A 16,117-nucleotide genomic window follows, 5' to 3' on the forward strand; every position below is an offset into this window, starting at 1 on the left:
TCATTACTGGAATTTGTGTTTCCAGGGTATATTTCCATTCAACAAAACACTGGAATATCTTCCAAAGACAACTTGTTCTTTAGGAGGTAGCCCCTGGTCAGACTGGCTCTTCTGCCTTCTAGAATGATCCAGACGCCTTGGTCAATCACCAGAGTTATCTACCCCTCAAACTTCTTGGAACTTGTCTTTTAATTCTTCTCTAGTTAGAGACACTTTCTGGAGCCCTGAGATTTTTTTCTATGTGAAGGCTTCTCTTATTCTTGCTCCATTTCTTCCATTCTTCACAAGCATGATTCCATTTCTGCATTCTTAGCTTATTTCTTGCCAAGTATGTTTAGCTAACTTCTGTACCATTATTTCCATAAATGGAGGAAAAGAGACAAATGGCCAACATTTAGCCAACATTAATGTTATGAATACCTCATAATGCTTGTATCTGCTATATCCTGGTTCAGTCCAGACTAGCTACTGTGGTTTAGCCAATCAGCATATTCTGTGACTTGAAGGCACATTTCTGGAGCCACAAAGAGGACATTGACTAATGGTGGCCTGAATATGTTTTCTTGTCCTGCAGCTGTCAGAACCCAGAATATCCCTCCAGCTAAAGGTCAACTCAGTTATTTCTTATTGTTTCTTATGAATTTTTCTTTATGAAAGAAATAAGATTTACAACATGTATAATGGTCAGAACATACTAGTAGTTCTTTGACAATTACCTAAACATGGCAGAAAATGACATTCAAACCAAGGAGAACAGGAGATTTGTGATTAGATACTGATTAGGGGAGCCAGGGGAAATTTGCAATATGGCCACTATTAGTCTTTGAGAGATCTAAGCTTCCTTTCCTTAAGGTTTTCCTCTTGCCTCAAGGTGCCTTTTCACCAGCCACCTATAGGATGTCAACCCTGTATCCCTCAGCTCTCGCCTCCATTCTCTTTGATCATAACTACTCAGGCTATTTTCCTCCCTAGGAAAATGAGAGTTGGTACGCTTCATGTGCTATTTCTTTCTGTGATTTGGAAACAAGGGGATCTAAATATCTGGCTCAGTGAGTAAGTAGAAGAGATGGTCTACTGGAACCCAGGAGGCATCTGTCCACTTTATTAATGCTCAGTGGCAGCTCTGGCCTGGCTCAATTTTCTTTCCAAAAAGAGGTCTTTTCACCTCAACAGAATTTGAATGACAGACAACTAGACATAGGACCCTGATTTAATTATTTTTCTTTCTTCTATGTTAGATGAACATAGGAGAGATTGTTCAACTGACTAAAGCCCTCAGGTGAAAAGTAGGGAGATAGCTCAAAGAAACCCAGGAATCAAATAATGAAAATCCTTCAGATTTTGAATTGCTGGGGGAAAAGTCAAGAAACTACTCCCTTATCTGATACCTTGAGGGTTAAATGGCCTAATAATGCCTATGAGTTGGCAGGGGGTCATAGCATTTTGGGGGAAGGAAGACAAGGGCAAAACTTGAGTCTATTGAGCAGAATAGCATAAAGCATAGTTATTGGGGCCATTTATGGAGAAACAAGAACTGAAAAAGCTGGGACATGTGCCTTTCTCTGCAACATCTATCTGAAAGTAAAAGAATAAAAACAATAAGGATAGCAGAGCTTGTGGAGAAAAAGAAACCGTGAGATGCAGGAGGTGGGATGACAGGTTGGAAAGAAAGAAAAAGAGAGCAGAGAACCTCAAAAAGTTGGCCCCAGATATTTTTTCCTTTAAAAGTGGAGGGAAATGTTTATTTGGATTAACCAAGAAAACAAAGGAAAATCTAATAAACACAGTAAGTTCTGCTCCCAAAGTGTTTGTGTCAAATGTCTCCTTTGTCCGTGGTGTAGTATTAAGGAGAAAAAATCCTGGTGTTGTTTATTTGAAAAAAAATGAAAAGAAAATTCCAATTCCAAGGGAAATATGCTTAATTTAATCATCTGGGGAAAACAATTGCATGAAGTAACTTTTCCTACTCTGCTGTGAAAGCCCCTTCTGACTCACCAGAGGGTCCGTGATTCCAGCATGTCGCAAAAGGAGAATGTCAGATGGATTTTACACACACATGAATCCATTTAAGGGCAGATTGATAAGCAGTATTGTCCTTGGGGTGGGAAGCTCTGCCAGCCATCCCAGCTAATCATGGAAATTGAAATACTGTGTTTGATCATTTCTTCCTTTGCTACCCCGACTCACTCCATGGTTCCCAAGAAGGCATTTTCAAGAGCTTTGGCACTTACTCAACATCAGCCTTGATGATTTCCAGGAAAGGGACTGTTGTTCAAGTTCAAGAACAAGAAAGGAGAGATAAGATCTTTATCTTTTTTGAAGAGACTAGTTATTATAGTCAAGTTCCCCTCTTTATTTATACACTGGTATAAATTTCTTTGCTAAGAAATTTCTGGTCAGCACCTGAAGAAAAGCTAATGGAGTGGAAAGTCTTAGTAAATGATGTGAACCAGTCCTGAATTGAATTACCAGATTGACCCTTTCCTGAGTATGTGACAAAGCAAGTTGCTTAACCTAATTTGAGCTTCTTTCTTTCATTTTTAAGTTGCTTAACCTATCTGAGCTTCTTTCTTTCTTGTATAGTTAGGCTAATGATAAACAGTACCCACCTCACATGGCTATGATAATGTTTAAGTGTTGTAGGAGTATAAATGTTCAGTAGTTACTGGTTATAATGATTGTAAAATACCTAGGTTTAAAAATAAATCTTTGTAATCTACATGTCAGCAAAGCCTAAATAATTGAAGAGAGGCCCCCTCCCCCTGCGCCAGCAAAGTAGAGGGAACTGTGACCACGCACAGAGCAGGCCCAGAGGCTTGCTGAGGGGCAGAGCCGCCCCCCACCCCCCGCGCCTGCCAGGTAGGTGGATCGGTGACCACCGACAGAAAAGGCCCAGTGGCCCGCGGTGGGACAGAGCTTCCAATCACTCCTGCAAGGTAGGCGGGCCTGCGACCCACCGGCAGAAGAGGAGCAGCGGCCTGCTGAGAGGCTGAGCCGCCCCCTCCCCCTGCGCCGGCATAGTAGAGGGAACTGTGACCAAACACAGAGCAGGCCCAGCGGCCTGCTGAGGGGCAGAGCCACCCCCCACCCCCCGCGCCTGCCAGGTAGGGGAACTGTGACCACCAACAGAAAAGGCCCAGTGGCCCTCGGCGGGACAGAGCTTCCAATCACTCCTGCAAGGTAGGCGGGCCTGCGACCCACCGGCAGAAGAGGAGCAGCGGCCTGCTGAGAGGCTGAGCCGCCCCCTCCCCCTGCGCCGGCAAAGTAGAGGGAACTGTGACCACGCACAGAGCAGGCCCAGCGGCCTGCTGAGGGGCAGAGCCGCCCCCTCCCCCTGCGCCGGCAAGGTAGAGGGAACTGTGACCACGCACAGAGCAGGCCCAGCGGCCTGCTGAGGGGCAGAGCCGCCCCCCACCCCCCGCGCCTGCCAGGTAGGTGGAACGGTGACCACCGACAGAAAAGGCCCAGTGGCCCGTGGTGGGACAGAGCTTCCAATCACTCCTGCAAGGTAGGCGGGCCTGCGACTCACCGGCAGAAGAGGAGCAGCGGCCTGCTGAGAGGCTGAGCCGCCCCCTCCCCCTGCGCCAGCAAAGTAGAGGGAACTGTGACCACACACAGAGCAGGCCCAGCGGCCTGCTGAGGGGCAGAGCCGCCCCCCACCCCCCGCGCCTGCCAGGTAGGGGAACTGTGACCACTGACAGAAAAGGCCCAGTGGCCCGCGGCGGGTCAGAGCTTCCAATCACTCCTGCAAGGTAGGCGGGCCTGCGACCCACCGGCAGAAGAGGAGCAGTGGCCTGCTGAGAGGCAGAGCCGCCCCCTCCCCCCCGCGCCTGCAAGGTAGACGGAACTGTGACCACCATCAGAACAGGTCAGACCTGCAACCGAGAGACAGAACAGGCCCAGTGGCCTGAGGAAGGGTAGACCCGCCCCCCCCGCGCCTGCAAGGTAGGCGGACCTGTGACCCACTGGCAGTACAGCCCCAGAGGCCTGCAGAGGGGCAGTGCCGCTGCCTGCGCCTGCAAAGTAGGCAGAACTGCGACCACCGACAGAACAAGCCTAGCGGCCCGCAGAGGGACAGAGCCGCCGCCCGCGCCTGCAAGGTCGGCGGACCTGCTACCGACCGGCAGAGCAGGCCCAGCGGCCTGCCGGCGTGGTAGGCACATTGCCCCAATTGGAGGAGGGGCAGAGCCGCCGCCCGCGCCTGCAAGGGAGACTTTGCGACTATACAAGACCAATATAAATATATAGGGGGAATATTCAATAGCACAACAGTTTCACCAAGTAGAAAGGAACGCGAACAGTATGAAGAGACAAGGAAAGAAAGGACCACAAGCATTGCAGGTCAACTCAACGTTAGAAGAGGTAATAGCTGCAGCAGATGGAATGTCAGATAAAGAATTCAGGATATACATGCTTCAGATGATCTGGAGTCTCAAGGAAGACATCAGACAGCAAAATCAGACAATGAAAGATCACTTCAACAATGAATTACATAAACAAATCCAAGAAGCAAAAGATCAACTATACAGGGAAATAGAGGTTATAAAAAACAAACAAACAGAAATCCTAGAAATGCAGGAAGCAGTAAGCCAACTTAAAAACTCAATTGAGAATACTACCAGCAGAGTAGAACACTTAGAAGACAGAACATCAGACAATGAAGATAAAGTATTTCAACTTGAAAAGAACATAGACAGCTCAGCAAGAGTGTTAAGAAACCATGAGCAGAACATCCAAGAAATATGGGATAACATCAAGAGACCAAATTTAAGAGTCATTGGGATACAGGAAGGGACAGAGTTTCAAACCAAAGGAATGAGCAATCTATTCAATGAAATAATACGAGAAAACTTCCCAGACTTGAAGAATGAGAGAGAACCCCAAATCCTAGAAGCCTACAGGACGCCGAATGTGCAAAATCATAAGAGACCCACACCTAGACACATTATAATGAAGATGCCCAACATACAGAATAAGGAGAGAATTTTAAAAGCTACAAGAGAAAGGAAGCAGATCACATTTAGGGGTAAGCCAATCAGGATAACAGCTGATCTTTCAACACAGACTCTGAAAGCTAGAAGATCCTGGAATAACATATTTCAAACACTGAAAGAAAATGGGTTCCAACCAAGAATTGTGTTTCCAGCGAAATTAAGCTTCAGGATGGAAGATGAAATTAAAACCTTCCACGATAAACAAAAGTTAAAAGAATTTGCAGCCAGAAAACCATCTCTTCTAAACATCCTTGGCAAAACATTACAGGAAGAGGAAATGGAAAATAACAATGAAAACCAACAGTGGGAGGTAGGACACTAAAGGGGGGAAAATAATCAAAGTGGAAAACAAACCATGTTTAGTAACATAAATAAACAAATATGGCTGGAAGAACAACCCATATCTCAATAATAACCCTAAATGTTAATGGCTTAAACTCACCAATCAAGAGACACAGGCTAGTAGAATGGATCACAAAACAAGACCCAACAATATGCTGCCTACAGGAGACGCATTTGATAGGAAAAGACATATATAGGCTGAAGGTGAAAGGTTGGGAAAAATCATATCACTCATGTGGACTTCGGAAACAAGCAGGAGTATCCATACTCATATCAAATAAAATAGATTTCAAGCCAAAGTTAATCAAAAGGGATAAAGAGGGACACTACATACTGCTCAAGGGAACCATACACCAACAAGACATGACAATCATAAATATATATGCCCCAAACAATGGTGCAGCTATGTTCATCAAACAAACTCTTCTCAAGTTCAAGAGTCTAATAGACCACCATACAATAATCATGGGAGACTTCAACACACCTCTATCACCACTGGACAGATCTTCCAAACAAAAGTTGAATAAGGAAACTATAGAACTCAATAACACAATTAATAACCTAGACTTAATTGACATATATAGAATATACCACCCAACATCAACAGGTTACACTTTTTTTCTAAGCAGCACATGGATACTTCTCAAAAATAGATCATATATTATGTCACAGGGAAACTCTTAGACAATATAAAGGAGTAGAGATAATACCATGCATCCTATCTGATCATAATGGAATGGAACTGAAAATCAACGATAAAAGAAGGAAGGAAAAAGAATACATCACTTGGAGAATGAACAATAGGTTACTGAATGATCAATGGGTTATAGAAGACATCAAGGAGGAAATTAAAAAATTCTTAGAGATTAATGAAAACACAGACACAACATATCGGAATCTGTGGGACACATTGAAAGCAGTTCTAAGAGGCAAATTCATTGCTTGGAGTTCATTCCTTAAAAAAAGAAAAAACCAACAAATAAATGATCTCATACTTCATCTCAAAATCCTAGAAAAAGAAGAGCAAAACAACAGCAAAAGAAGTAGAAGGCAAGAAATAATTAAAATCAGAGCTGAAATTAATGAAATCGAAACAAAAGAAACAATTGAAAAAATTGACAAAACTAAAAGTTGGTTCTTTGAAAAAATAAACAAAATCGACAGACCCTTAGCCATGCTAGCGAAGAGAAGAAGAGAGAGAACTTAAATCACTAACATACGGGATGAAAGAGGCAATATCACAACAGACACTTCAGAAATACAGAAGATAATCAAAAATTATTTTGAATCCTTATATTCCAATAAATTAGAAGATAGTGAAGGCATCGATAAATTTCTTAAGTCATATGATCTGCCCAGATTGAGTCAGGAGGATATAGACAACCTAAACAGACCAATATCAATTGAGGAAATAGAAGAAACCATCAAAAGACTACCAACTAAGAAAAGCCCAGGACCGGATGGGTATACAGCAGAGTTTTACAAAACCTTTAAAGAGGAACTAATACCAATACTTTTCAAGCTACTTCGGGAAATAGAAAAAGAGGGAGAACTTCCAAATTCATTCTACGAGGCCAACATCACCCTGATACCTAAACCAGACAAAGACACTTCAAAGAAAGAAAACTACAGACCAATATCTCTAATGAACCTAGATGCAAAAATCCTCAATAAAATTCTGGCAAATTGGATACAAAAACATATCAAAAGAATTGTGCACCATGATCAAGTAGGATTCATCCCTGGGATGCAAGGCTGGTTCAATATACGGAAATCAATAAATGTTATTCACCACATCAATAGACTTAAAAATAAGAACCATATGATCATCTCGATAGATGCGGAAAAAGCATTCGACAAAGTACAGCATCCCTTTATGTTCAAAACTCTAGAAAAACTAGGGATAACAGGAACATACATCAATATTGTAAAAGCAATCTATGCTAAGCCTCAGGCTAGCATCATTCTGAATGGAGAAAAATTGAAGGCATTCCCTCTAAAATCTGGAACAAGACAGGGATGCCCTCTCTCACCACTTCTGTTCAACATAGTTCTCGAAACACTGGCCAGAGCAATTAGACAGACGAAAGAAATTAAAGGCATCAAAATAGGAAAAGAAGAACTTAAATTATCACTATTTGCAGATGACATGATTCTATACCTAGCAGACCCAAAAGGGTCTACAAAGAAACTATTAGAGCTAATAAATGAATTCAGCAAAGTGGCAGGATATAAAATCAACACGCATAAATCAAAGGCATTCCTGTATATCAGCGACAAATCCTCTGAAATGGAAATGAGGACAACCACTCCATTCACAATATCTTCAAAAAAAATAAAATACTTGGGAATCAACCTAACAAAAGAGGTGAAAGACTTATACAATGAAAACTACAGAACCCTAAAGAGAGAAATAGAAGAAGATCTTAGAAGATGGAAAAATATACCCTGTTCATGGATAGGCAGAACTAACATCATCAAAATGGCGATATTACCAAAAGTTCTCTATAGGTTTAATGCAATGCCAATCAAAATCCCAACAGCATTTCTTGTAGAAATAGAGAAAGCAATCATGAAATTCATATGGAAAAATAAAAGACCCAGAATAGCAAAAACAATGCTAAGCAGGAAGTGTGAATCAGGCGGTATAGCGATACCAGACTTCAAACTATACTACAGAGCAATAGTAACAAAAACAGCATGGTACTGGTACCAAAACAGGCGGGTGGACCAATGGTACAGAATAGAGGACACAGAAACCAATCCACAAAACTACAACTATCTTATATTTGATAAAGGGTCTAAAAGCATGCAATGGAGGAAGGATAGCATCTTCAACAAATGGTGCTGGGAAAACTGAAAATCCATATGCAACAAAATGAAACTGAATCCCTTTCTCTCGCCATGCACAAAAGTTAATTCAAAATGGATCAAGGAGCTTGATATCAAATCAGAGACACGCCGTCTGATAGAAGAAAAAGTTGGCTACGATCTACATACTGTGGGGTCGGGCTCCAAATTCCTCAATAGGACACCCATAGCACAAAAGTTAATAACTAGAATCAACAAATGGGACTTACTAAAACTAAAAAGTTTTTTCTCAGCAAAAGATACAATAAGAGAGGTAAATAGAGAGCCTACATCCTGGGAACAAATCTTTACTCCTCACACTTCAGATAGAGCCCTAATATCCAGAGTATACAAAGAACTCAAAAAATTAGACAATAAGAGAACAAACAACCCAATCAACAAATGGGCCAAGGACCTGAACAGACACTTCTCAGAGGAGGACATACAATCAATCAACAAATACATGAAAAAATGCTCACCATCTCTAGCAGTCAGAGAAATGCAAATCAAAACCACCCTAAGATACCATCTCACTCCAGTTAGATTGGCAGCCATTATGAAGTCAAACAACAACAAGTGCTGGCGAGGATGTGGGGAAAAGGGTACACTTGTACATTGCTGGTGGGACTGCAAATTGGTGCAGCCAATTTGGAAAGCAGTATGGAGATTTCTTGGAAAGCTGGGAATGGAGCCACCATTTGACCCAGCTATTCCCCTTCTCGGTCTATTCCCTAAAGACCTAAAAAGAGCATGCTACAGGGACACTGCTACATCGATGTTCATAGCAGCACAATTCACAATAGCTAGACTGTGGAACCAACCTAGATGCCCTTCAATGGATGAATGGATAAAAAAAATGTGGCATTTATACACAATGGAGTATTACTCTGCATTAAAAAATGACAAAATCATAGAATTTACAGGGAAATGGATGGCATTAGAGCAGATTATGCTAAGTGAAGCTAGCCAATCCCTAAAAAACAAATGCCAAATGTCTTCTTTGATATAAGGAGAGTAACTAAGAACAGAGTAGGGTCGAAGAGCATGAGAAGAAGATTAACATTAAACAGGGATGAGAGGTGGGAGGGAAAGGGAGAGAGAAGGGAAAATGCATGGAAATGGAAGGAGACCCTCAGACTTATACAAAAGTACATACAAGAGGAAGTGAGGGGAAGGGGAAAAATAATACAAGGGGGACAAACGAATGTCAGTAGAGGGGGCAGAGAGAGAAGAGGGGAGGGGAGGGGAGGGGAGGGGAGGGGAGGGGAGGGGGGATAGTAGAGGATAGGAAAGGAAGCAGAATACAACAGACACTAGTATGGCAATATGTAAATCAATGGATGTGTAACTGATGTGATTCTGCAATCTGTATATGGGGTAAAAATGGGAGCTCATAACCCACTTGAATCAAATTGTGAAATATGATATATCAAGAACTATGTAATGTTTTGAACAGCCAACAATAAAAAATTAAAAAAAAAAAGAAGCAATTAAGGTGAAGTGAGGTCATAAGGGTAGGCCCTAATGTAATAGGATTATTATCCTTTGAAAAAGAGATAAAAGGGGCTGGGGTTGTGGCTCAATGGTAGAGCGCTTGCCTAGCATGCATGAGGCACTGGGTTCAATCCCTGGCATTACATAAAATGAACAAATAAAATAAAAGTATTGTGTCCTCCTACAACTAAATTTTTTTTTTTTTAAGAAAGAGATAAAAGCCAGGTGCAGTGGTGCATGCCTGTAATCCCAGCAACACGGGAGGCTGAGGCAGGATTGTGAGTTCAAAGCCACCTTGAACAACTTATCCAGGACAACTTATCCAGGCCCTAAGCAACTAATCGAGACCCTGTCTCTAAATAAAATATTAAAAAGGGCTGGAGGTGTGGCTCAGTAATTAAGCCCCTTTGGGTTCAATCCCAGGTGCCAGAGAGAGAGAGAGAGAGATAAAAGGGGCAGAGACACCAACAGGTGGATAGGTGTATTCATACATAGATGACCAGCTGAACACACAGCAAGAAAATTAAAGAAGCTGGGCTTGGTGATGCATGCCTGTAATCCCCGTGGCTCAGGAGGTTGAAGCAGGATGATCACTAGTTCAAAGCCAGCCTCAGCAAAAGTAAAGTGCTAAGCAACTCAGTGTGACCCTGTCTCTAAATAAAATACAAAATAGGGCTTGGGATGTGGCTCATTAATTGAGTGCCCCTGAGTTCAGTCCCGGTACCCCTCCCCACCAAGAAAGGAAGGAAGGAAGGAAGGAAGGAAGGAAGGAGAAGAAAGGAAGGAAGGAAGAATTTTTTTAAAAAAAATCAAAGAGGAAATCAATAGAAACCAATCCTGCTGATAGTTTGATCTTAGACCTCTAGCCTCCAAAACTGAGAAAATCAAATTTTTGTTGTTTAAACTACCCAGTCTGTTATATTTTACTATGGCAGACCTAGAAACATAGTAGAGTTTACTCTCTATATACACTAAAAACAGGGCTGGAGTTGTGGCTCAGTGGCAGAGCACTTGCCTAGCTTGTGTGAGGCACTGAGCTCGATCCTTAGCGCCACATTGAAATAAACAAATAAAATAAAGGTATGCTATCAATTTAAAAACATATACTAAAAACCATTCAATTGTATACCTTAAATGCTTGAAGCCATGGCATGTAAATAATATCTCAATAAAATTGTTTTTAGAAGAGTGTCCTAGGTGATTTTCCTCACACATCAAAGGTTGCAAACTTTGAATTAGACCATGCTATCAAGCAGCCCTGACAGTTTTGTGCCTGGGCCTGTAATGAGCACTGCTTGGTCATATGTTTAATGGGTTGCTCAAGGACCTTGTGGTCTGGCATGCAAGATTGTCCAAAGACCACAGAGAATGAACAGAGCCTAAGGTGAATCTAGGCTTGATTAGATACAATTTTTCCAGCCCTCTCTAAGAAAAATAGAACAGGAAAACAGAAAATGAAAGAAAAAGAGAACAGAGCCGGTGGGATAGCTCAGTAGTAGTACACTTGCTCGGCATGCAGGAAGCCCTGGCTTCACCCCGCCCCCCCCCAAGTACAAAAGTGTTTCTTTATCATTATAAAATAAATCACAAATGTTAAAGCTTTACAAGTTTTTTGTTGCTTTGGGCTATTTTGGGGGGGGGGGGTTTGTCTTTTAAATTAATTAATCAATTTTAATTAGGCATATATGACAGCAGAATGCATTTTGATTAATTATACACAATTGCAGCACAACTTTTCATTTCTTTGGATATACATGATGTATCGTTGCACCATATGTGCAGTCATATATGTAGTTGTTTTGTTTTATCTTGGTTCTAGGTTTCAAACTCTGGGCCTTGCACATGCTAAGAATGCACTCTGCCACTGAGACACACACCCAGCCCTTAATAACAAATTTTTAAAAACTGAAAAATATAACTAATAAGAACAAATTTTAAAAATGGAAGGAAAAAACCTTATAAAAATATGTGAAAATCAAAACACCCTGAAAAATATCATGAACATTTTCAACCCCCCCCAAAAAATTGTTTTATTTATTTATATTTTTATTTTTTGCAGAAAAATAAAATATTTTACTTCATTGAAAAAAAAATAATTGAAGAGATATAGTTTGTTTGTGGATCAGAAGACTTAGCATAGAAAATGTCAGTTCTCTTCAAATTTATCTGTAGGTTTAATATAATTCATTTAAAATCTCAGAAAGATAAAGATATATTGCAGACACAAAAAGAGCTCATTGTAAAATTTATGATGATGAGGATTCTAAAGGGCCAGTAGAAGCCCAAGCACAGGCCAGCTCCTCCACAAGATAGAGTCCAACAACTGGAAAGTAGCTGACTATCAACGTGGGTTACTGTGAGAGAACATTGAAGTTTAATAATGCACAAAGACTTGGAATAGTGAATCAGAGGGTGAAACAGAACACTCTAGCACTGAGCACAAGGCAGCAAGGCATAGGACAGAAGTAGAGGTGAAAGAGGGAGAATCCCACTGAGTACCACTAGCCCAAGAAACAGTGCCTTTAAGATAATAGAGTTTGGATCTGCGTAGCAAACTAGCTCTTGAGAAATTCTCTGTACTTTCCAGCTTATTCTCATGGTGGCTGTAACAGGGAGTCATATTGAGAAGGTCACGTCTGAGCTTAGTGCTCTAGGAGTCAAAGGCATTTTCCTGCCTCCAGATTCCCGCCACAATATTATTATTACACTGGCTGAACAGGCAGATGCCTTGATACTCAGTTTGTCCCCAGGAGAGAGCCTCTTACACAAACCTGCTGAGCATTCTATACAGTGGGAAATGGGACTGCAACAAATAAAGGAAGAAAGATCTTTCCCCTTTAAAATTGGTGATTCAGAAAGCCAGATGCAGGAGTCCAGGGGAATGAGCAGTTATATGTGATTTCACCATCACATATAGCTGTCTCAGAACACCATCATAGGTGATAGATAGTATGGGGCTCCCTACCTCTAGCACAGAGAGTTGTGGCATTATAGCAGCTCCTGCCTTCAGTGTGCGACACAAAAGGTACTTCAGTGCCTGGTATCAGCCCTGCCCCTTCAAGTTCACAGCAGAAAGATCACCAGAGGGAACATGTGCTAGACAAGTTCCACATTCTGTGTTAGTTTGATGATACACTTCAGTGTCAGTGCCTGCTCCACTATCTGAATATGAAGCCTAAATAACCCATGAATCAATTTTTACCTGGGGAGCTCTGAGTTCCACCCTAGCTTGGTCTGGCATGTAGGAGAGCTAAGCAGTGGTCCAACTGGTTCCAGCCACAAACCACTCCTGCTTGTTGCTTGGTGAATGCCACAAAGGAAGGAAAAAGGGGTGAATATCCCCCAGACTTTGCTCTCTCCAAGGGGTGTACAACCCAGGAAGCCGTGTGTGTTTGTCAGCTTTTTATTGCTGTGATAAAAATACCTGACAAAAGGAACTTAGAAATATTTATTTCTGTTTGTGATTTCAGAGGTTTGCGTCCATGGTTGGCTGACTTCATTGATGTGAGCCTGAGGTGAGGCAGGAGAACAATATGGCATAAGGATGCGAAGAATAAAACTGTTCAAGTGTACCCTTTTCCCCACATCCTCGCCAGCACTTGTTGTTGTTTGACTTCATAATGGCTGCCAATCTTACTGGAGTGAGATGGTATCTTAGGGTGGTTTTGATTTGCATTTCTCTGACAGCTAGAGATGGTGAGCATTTTTTCATGTACTTGTTGATTGACTGTATGTCCTCCTCTGAGAAGTGTCTGTTCAGGTCCTTGGCCCATTTGTTGACTGGGTTGTTTGTTATCTTATTGTCTAATTTTTTGAGTTCTTTGTATACTCTGGATATTAGGGCTCTATCTGAAGTGTGAGGAGTAAAGATTTGTTCCCAGGATGTAGGCTCCCTATTTACCTCTCTTATTGTTTCTTTTGCTGAGAAAAAACTATTTAGTTTGCGTAAGTCCCATTTGTTGATTCTAGTTATTAACTTTTGTGCTATGGGTGTCCTATTGAGGAATTTGGAGCCCGACCCCACTGAATGTAGATCGTAGCCAACTTTTTCTTCTATCAGACGGCGTGTCTCTGATTTGATATCAAGCTCCTTGATCCATTTTGAATTCACTTTTGTGCATGGCGAGAGAAAGGGATTCAGTTTCATTTTGTTGCATATGGATTTCCAGTTTTCCCAGCACCATTTGTTGAAGATGCTATCCTTCCTCCATTGCATGCTTTTAGCCCCTTTATCAAATATAAGATAGTTGTAGTTTTGTGGATTGGTTTCTGTGTCCTCTATTCTGTACCATTGGTCCACCCGCCTGTTTTGGTACCAGTACCATGCTGTTTTTGTTACTATTGCTCTGTAGTATAGTTTGAAGTCTGGTATCGCTATACCGCCTGATTCACACTCCCTGCTTAGCATTGTTTTTGCTATTCTGGGTCTTTTATTTTTCCATATGAATTTCATGATTGCTTTCTCTATTTCTACAAGAAATGCCGTTGGGATTTTGATTGGCATTGCATTAAACCTATAGAGAACTTTTGGTAATATCGCCATTTTGATGATGTTAGTTCTGCCTATCCATGAACAGGGTATATTTTTCCATCTTCTAAGATCTTCTTCTATTTCTCTCTTTAGGGTTCTGTAGTTTTCATTGTATAAGTCTTTCACCTCTTTTGTTAGGTTGATTCCCAAGTATTTTATTTTTTTTGAAGATATTGTGAATGGAGTGGTTTTCCTCATTTCCATTTCAGAGGATTTGTCACTGATATACAGGAATGCCTTTGGTGCAGCCAATTTGGAAAGCAGTATGGAGATTTCTTGGAAAGCTGGGAATGGAGCCACCATTCGACCCAGCTATTCCCCTTCTTGGTCTATTCCCTAAAGACCTAAAAAGAGCTTGCTACAGGGACACTGCTACATCGATGTTCATAGCAGCACAATTCACAATAGCAAGACTGTGGAACCAACCTAGATGCCCTTCAATAGACGAATGGATAAAAAAAATGTGGCATTTATACACAATGGAGTATTACTCTGCATTAAAAAATGACAAAATCATAGAATGTGCAGGGAAATGGATGGCATTAGAGCAGATTATGCTAAGTGAAGCTAGCCAATCCCTAAAAAACAAATGCCAAATGTCTTCTTTGATATAAGGAGAGTAACTAAGAACAGAGTAGGGACGAAGAGCATGAGAAGAAGATTAACATTAAACAGGGATGAGAGGTGGGAGGGAAAGGGAGAGAGAAGGGAAATTGCATGGAAATGGAAGGACACCCTCAGGGTTATACAGTGGAGGGGGTAGAGAGAGAGGAGGGGAGGGGAGGGGAGAGGTGGGGAGGGGGGATGGTGGAGGATGGGAAAGGCAGCGGAGCACAACAGACACTAGTATGGCAATATGTAAATCAATGGATGTGTAACTGATGTGATTCTGCAATCTGTATAAGGGGTAAAAATGGGAGTTCATAACCCACTTGAATCAAAGAGTGGAATATGATATGTCAAGAAATTTGTAATGTTTTGAACAACCAACAATAAAAAATTAAAAAAAGAAGAAAACAAAAGAGAGCAGAATCTACATGAAACCACTACATCAGCTATAGCCATGTTGGCATGTTTTTATAATGCTCTTTTAATAACCAGCTTCTGCTATTAAAATGATTACCCAAAAAAAAAAAAAAACTTTTCAGCTCATGGCGGCTGGGAGGCAGGATGGGGGTATGGGGTCAGAGAGAAGATAAACCTTTCTAGTGCACTACCAATGATTAGCTTCTTCCAACTAGGCCCCACTTCCCAGTAGTTCATTCAGCCATTAATAGATTAATCCTCTGATGAGGTCAGAACTGATCACTTCCCCAAAGCCCACCTCTGAACACATGGAACTTTGGGGAGCATTCCAGATCTAAAACATAACAACATAGAAAACATTTCTGATTAGCATAGGCTGTGAACATTCACTCTTGCCTGCACAATCAAGCACCATAAAAGAGAAAAAAAAAATCTTTAATTTTTATGAAGTTTTTGTTAATGCTGCTTTTTGTTTGTTTATATTTTCTCCTAATATTTTTTCATGCTTTTTCTTCTCCTACATTTTTAGTCTTTTTAATTTTTGATCATGTCCTGGCTTTCACACTTTCTTTTTTTTAATTAAAAAAAATCTTCTTTACTTTTCTCCTTTTACAAAGTTAATTTTATTTTTTTATTATTTTAAAAACTTTTTAATTTATTCTGTATTATTTTTGCCCCTTTCTTTTCTGTTGTTTGGTGTTGTAGTTGATGTTGCTTTTATTTTACTTTAATTATATATATTACTATATACAATTATATGTTATTATTGTTATAATAATTATATATATAATTATATTATAATAATAATTATATATAATTATATACATATAAATCTATATCTGGTGGTGTTAATGTTTTCTTCTTTTCTTATGATTCTGGG

This window comes from Marmota flaviventris, chromosome X (assembly GCF_047511675.1).
Source record: "Marmota flaviventris isolate mMarFla1 chromosome X, mMarFla1.hap1, whole genome shotgun sequence".
In the NCBI taxonomy this organism is placed as follows: Eukaryota; Metazoa; Chordata; class Mammalia; order Rodentia; family Sciuridae; genus Marmota; species Marmota flaviventris.